This window comes from Macrobrachium rosenbergii, chromosome 4, assembly GCF_040412425.1.
Source record: "Macrobrachium rosenbergii isolate ZJJX-2024 chromosome 4, ASM4041242v1, whole genome shotgun sequence".
Lineage (NCBI taxonomy): Eukaryota > Metazoa > Arthropoda > Malacostraca > Decapoda > Palaemonidae > Macrobrachium > Macrobrachium rosenbergii.
In genome coordinates this window covers 76889985-76896016 of record NC_089744.1, presented here as the reverse complement: position 1 = coordinate 76896016, position 6032 = coordinate 76889985, and the positions used below count along the sequence as shown (strand labels likewise).

The 6032-nt window shown below is 36.2% G+C and overlaps 1 long non-coding RNA gene across 1 annotated transcript in view; it reads left to right on the top strand.

Moving 5' to 3' along the window:
• The window catches only part of LOC136835858 (uncharacterized), a 37930-nt gene that overhangs the window by 11083 nt on the left and 20815 nt on the right, over positions 1 to 6032 (top strand). Inside the window, exon 2 of the long non-coding RNA XR_010852266.1 lies at positions 4629 to 4728. This is a non-coding gene — a long non-coding RNA (uncharacterized lncRNA). The remainder of the gene's footprint in view (positions 1 to 4628; positions 4729 to 6032) is intronic.

The following is a 6032-nucleotide window of genomic DNA, read 5'->3' as shown; positions in this document are numbered from 1 at the left end:
TATAAAAAAGAGAAAAGAAAATAGCATCAAGTATGCACAAATGATTTATGATAATGGTTTCGTTACTTCCCTCGCGCGTTGAATTACCCAAACAATCTTCCCAGCAAAGCCAGATAATGTTCTTCAATCACTAATCTTCATAAATCACCCGCGAAGAGAAGCGTAAATTGGCTTTCAGTTGCTTGGTGTGATTTAGGGTTTTTTTTTTTTCTCTCTTTCTCGATAAAGTAGATCTCTGCATTAATAGTATGGAGTCCCGTTCAGCACACACTTGTCAGTACAGTAGTTGTTTATCGCTAGCTTACTTTTCCTAGAAGACGAAAATTAGTGGGCGTTCATTAACCTCTAAAGCTAATCTTTTGATGTTAATGCATTGCTGATCAATTGGTTCCTGAAGAAAGGGAACAAAGGCGTTTGTGATTGAAATTGCTTGTAAAATTATTTTTGGATTCGTTAAGGTAGGAGAACATTTATTACGCAGAATGGGTTCTTCATACGCTTGTTTATTTAGGAACCGAACCGTTTGATTGATTTTAGTTTGGCTAAAGGGCTTCAAATTGGTATGTTGATCATCCACCCTCCAATCGTCAAACATGCCAGTTGCAGCCCTCTAGCCTCACTAGTTTTTATTTTATTTAAGGTTAAAGTTAGTCATAATCGTGCTTCTGGCAACCATATGGCATAGGCCACCACCGAGACCACCGAAAGATAGGTCTATTTTTGGTGGCCTTGATTATACACTTTAGCGGCTGTACAGAAAACTCGATTGAGCCGAAGAAACTTCGGCGCAATTTTTACTTGTTAATATTACTTTCAAACTTCTTGAACCAGCAAGAGCGATAACATTATTAGGAAATAATTATTTCATATTCTTTAGAATATCTTTCTCGTTAGACTCATCTTCAAGTAATGTATATTTATTGTAAGTTGAGAACAGCAGATCAAACGCGTCTCCGTAGGGAGTTAGTGCCGTCAGTTCACCTCATGCGGTGCACTGTAGGAATTACTTAAGGTTCTTTGCAGCGTGCCTTCGGCCCCTAGCTGCAACCCCTTTCGTTCCTTTTACTGTACCTCCTCCATTCATATTCTCTTTCTTCCATCTGACTTTCCACCCTCTCCTAACAATTGATTCATAGTGCAACTGCGAGGTTTTGCTCCTGTTACACCTTTCACACCTTTTGTTGTCAATTTCCCTTTCAGCGTCGAATGACCTCATAGGTCCCAGTGCTTGGCCTTTGGCCTGAATTCTATATTCAGATCAAATTCGTGTTAAGTGTAACTACTGAATACCTATATAGTAGGTCCGTCAAGATTCATCAAAATCTTAAATCTTACGCGTCTTTAGTTTAATATCTTTCTGTGCAAGGTTCTCTACAGAAAATGCATTGTTGTCATTGAAATTGTTCATGTTGTTGTCATAGAAACATACCAAATTATCCTCATCAAGTAAGTAACAGCACGCGTAACATTCACAGTTATATCGTACTTCATAGCCAAATAACATTTATTTATTCTCTCTCTCTCTCTCTCTCTCTCTCTCTCTCTCTCTCTCTCTCTCTCTCTCTCTCTCTCTTAATATTCATATTTGTTCATATTGTATTTCAGTCAAATACCATTTATCCTCTCTCTCTCTCTCTCTCTCTCTTCTCTCTCTCTCTCTCTCTCTCTCTCTCTCTCTCTCTCCCACCCTTCCTTGTCGCCTTTCTCTTATTCCCTCTTTGCTGTCACTTGACCCTACTCATTAATCACCATTGCCTTTTCTTCCCCCTTCTGAAATTCTCTTTTCTCCATTTGTAAGAACCTCTTTTGGTCAGCCATATATCAACCATTTGTCCATTGCAGGCTAATTATTTTTCATTTGCTGTTTCGTTTCCATTTTCTTCACCCTGTATTTCCTCCTTCAATATCTTGCCTCCCTTTTGGGTAATTGGTTGTTTCTAACCACCACAAAAAAAAAAAAACAATAATAAAAAAAGTTGTCTCATCAGCATAGTAATGACAGTTCCTGAAGTATATCATATTCATTGGATTTCATTCCAGTGCCGTTTGTAGTTTTATGAGGCAAGCAAACATGCAATGTTCGTTAGTGAAATATCGATTTCTTGATTTCTAGTGATGGTTCGGTAACACTGAATCACTTTGGTAACTTCATTGTTTGGTCATCAAGGCTACTACCTCACGCGGTGCACTGTAGGGATTACTTAAGTTTCTTTGCGGCGTCCCTTAGGCCCCTAACTACAAACCCCTTTCATTCCTTTTACTGTACCTTGTTCACATTCTTCTTCCATCTTACTTTCCACCCTCTCCTAACAATCGTTTCATGGTGCAGCTGCGAGGTTGTCCCCCTGTTACAACTTTAAATAAACCGTTTTACTTTCAATTTCCCTTTAAGCGCTGAATGACCTCATAGGTCTCAGCTTTTGGCCTTTGGTCTAATTTTTATATATTTTTTTTTCATTAAGGATATTCTGAGAGGTAAATGTTTGTGCAGCTTTCTTTCAAGGAAAATAAGCAAGGTGAAACATTTTTTATGCCAGCAATACATTGCTCAGATACAATTAATGCATTAACTCGTCTCCCCCGCCCCCTTCTCTCTCTCTCTCTCTCTCTCTCTCTCTCTCTCTCTCTCTCTCTCACACTTGACTAATGATACTCCAACGAAATCTAGTTAGGGATGATTGAATGTAAGAGAGGAATCTGAATGATACTAATTACATATGGAACCCGACTTTAATAAAAAGTATATATAAGTAATTTGAAAAAAAAAGAAATAAAATTAATGGTCTTACTAGATATAATTCTTGTGTTCACGTTAGTACTAGTGAACTTTCTTAACATCACTCAGACATCTCGCCAAAAACCTGCATTTCCTTTTCGTTATAATCTATTTTGCCTCAGGTACGAACAAGAATGCTATTTATTATTGAGACAGATCTCATACTCGATAACTCCCATGAGATATGAAATGACGGAACATTCACGCTGTCACTAAGGTCATTTACTTACATGACCTGGCTGAGGAAATTCTTAATATTAAAATGAGCAAATTAGTGTTTTGTTTATGTTCGAGATGTGAGAAAAGGAATGAAGTGAAAATGAAAGATAAATTAGCATTCAAGGATCTTTCTAACGATTTGACGAAAGTGGGCCTACGCGTTTGTAATTCAGTATTTGGAACCTCGACTTTCTTTCTTTAAATCTTCAGCTGAAAACCCTTATAAATAGAGTCAACAGACTATAAACCCAAGAAGGTTCCAAAGGGAAACTAACTTGCAGAGACCGCAAATACAATTAGTACGTTGTTTTGTTCCACCTGTGTAGTAACTGGCGTGGAAATGATAAGAATTGCCTTCGATCGTGATTCATTTCAAAGCTATTTAGCAAATGCAAAGCATACTCGACCTGTGTGCAAGAATGTAGTTAAATTGAATGAAAAAGTTTTCTTGCTGTTACGTATGTAAGATGTCTTATGTAACGCCGTCCGTAGACGCGTTCAGTTGAGAGCGATTGCACCAGCATTGCATAATGTTTAAATGTATAAGTATAATCAATTATTATATGTTAGTATCGAATCTGGCACACAGGCTTCGAGCCTGTAAATTCTACCTCGTGTATGCAGAATATAATTCCTTATTACTGATCGAGCTCCGATGCTTATATGTTTGTTGTGATTCCATTATATAGGCTTTTTGTATTTTGTATGCTCTTACCACCTTCTTCTTAAATGTAGTAGACCAAATAAGCTCTTCCTTGGGCGAGTCGGTAGAGTTGTGGCCTTGCACTCGTTAGGCCCGAGTTCGACTCTCCGGCCGGCTAATGAAGAGTTAGAGGAATTTATTTCTGGTGATAGAAATTAATTTCTCGCTGTAATGTGGTTCGGATTCCACAATAAGCTGTAGGTCCAGTTGCTAAGTAACCAGTTGGTTCTTAGCCACATTAAATAAGTCTAATCCTTCGGGCCAGCCCTAGGAGAGCTGTTAATCAGCTCAGTGGTCTGGTAAAACCAAGGCATACTTAGTAGATCAGACAAACACTAGCCCTTCATCCTCGGACGTCTGCAACGAGTATGTGATTCCACTTCAAATACTAAATACCATCATATTTACCTTGCAGGTAAGCAACAACAATTCAAGATGTGGCCTTAAACTCAAAATAGAGATGCCATAACACTTGCAACGAGAGTACTCATGATTTGCACGGTAATAAAATTCGCTGTTAGTTGCGTGGTCCTATCTTTTCTGTGTAATGAACCAAGCGGTTTATGATTTAGTATAGTTCCGAGAAGTGGTGTTGCATCGTATAGAGAATACCAGAATACTCAAACGCTCAAATTGGTTGTCCAGAATCCCGATACCCGAGCGAACACATGCCACTGAACAATAAACAAATGGATTCTGCACACCACTAAGATTAATGATAATTGCTGGGCTGTATACCCGAAACTAGAAATTGAAGACCATATTCACGAAACCGGAAGTCATTCTCAATATTTTGTAGACCCCAAGACTGGGGAGTCTATCCAGAATAATGAACGTCGCTGAAGGGAGATAAGTGGTAAAATAGGGTTAACCTATTGACGATAAGAAGTGTTCGGGGCAAAAATTTAACGTAACATTTTTCTTTTTCAGAAGACATAATCCATTGATACCCACTTCGCTTCATACTCTCAAGGATACAGTGCATACCTTATACCCGCCTCAAGTCAACGATAACCTCAACTTCCAATAGGTAACTTACGATTTTTTTTTTCATACACATTCTCAGTTTAAGGTTTAGTTAGGAGAATGCTTGGTCGGTATACGAGTATATCCATGTTAAGGTAAGAAAGGATGGATGTTGCTGGTCAGGTTAGTCCAACGGAAGCATAATTGAGGATGTATCCCATATGACCGAAATTAGGCCTATTCCAGAATAGCCTATCCTGGCCGATTTTGGTGTAATGGCGATCGATGACTCGCAGAAATCGCCAGTGCAACTCATCTGTAGTTTTACCATGTTTTATAATTAGTAATGAAGAATATAACAACGATTCTTGGACAAATAAAAGATTTTATACTTCTATTGGATACGTTAGTTATATAACTTAGTTATCCATACAATAAAATCTTTTGCGTTTTCTAAGAACAAGTGGCAGTCATAGAAAATGAGTATCTGCTGTTATCGGAAACTGATGGTGATGTAAACGAAGGGCCCCTTGAGCGGTATGGTGTGAAATAAGGGATTATTTTTCTTATTTAAACACAAAAATAGTGTTCATCAGAGATCAAAATAAAGAAAGCAGTTGTACAAGAAAAAAAGGCCAAGGAACAAAGTAATATAAGTTATGGAAGATGGCTGAACATTGGAAGAAGAAACTCACCGTCAGTTGGGGTTGTATGCGGTCACTATTGGCCTATTATTATTCCAAATTGATTGCATCATAATACGTGAAAATAATGGAGTACGACGCAAGAACGAAAGCTACACTTTGTTTTGTCGAAGGTGATTTGAACATATAATACTGCGAAGGCAGAATATAAAGAGATAATAATAAAGAAGTTGAACAGAACAATAATGTGTGAGAAGATTGACCAATGTGCAGTACCAATGATAAATAAAATAATAGGGACTAAAGAAGTTCAGACTATAATTGTCTGTAGAGGACATTGAACGAGAGCTGCTGAAATCTTATATATATATATATATATATATATATATATATATATATATATATATGTATATATATATATATATATATATATATATATATATATATATATATATATATATATATATATATATATATATATATATATATATATATATATATATATATATATATATATATATATATATTCTTTTAGCGTGCTTTTTTTACATTTTTGTATTGGTAAACACGATGCCTTTATATATGTATATATATATATATATATATATATATATATGTATATATATATATATATATATATATATATATATATATATATATATATATATATATATATATATATATATATATATTGTATTTGTGGTCTGTGCGTTTACGATACTGT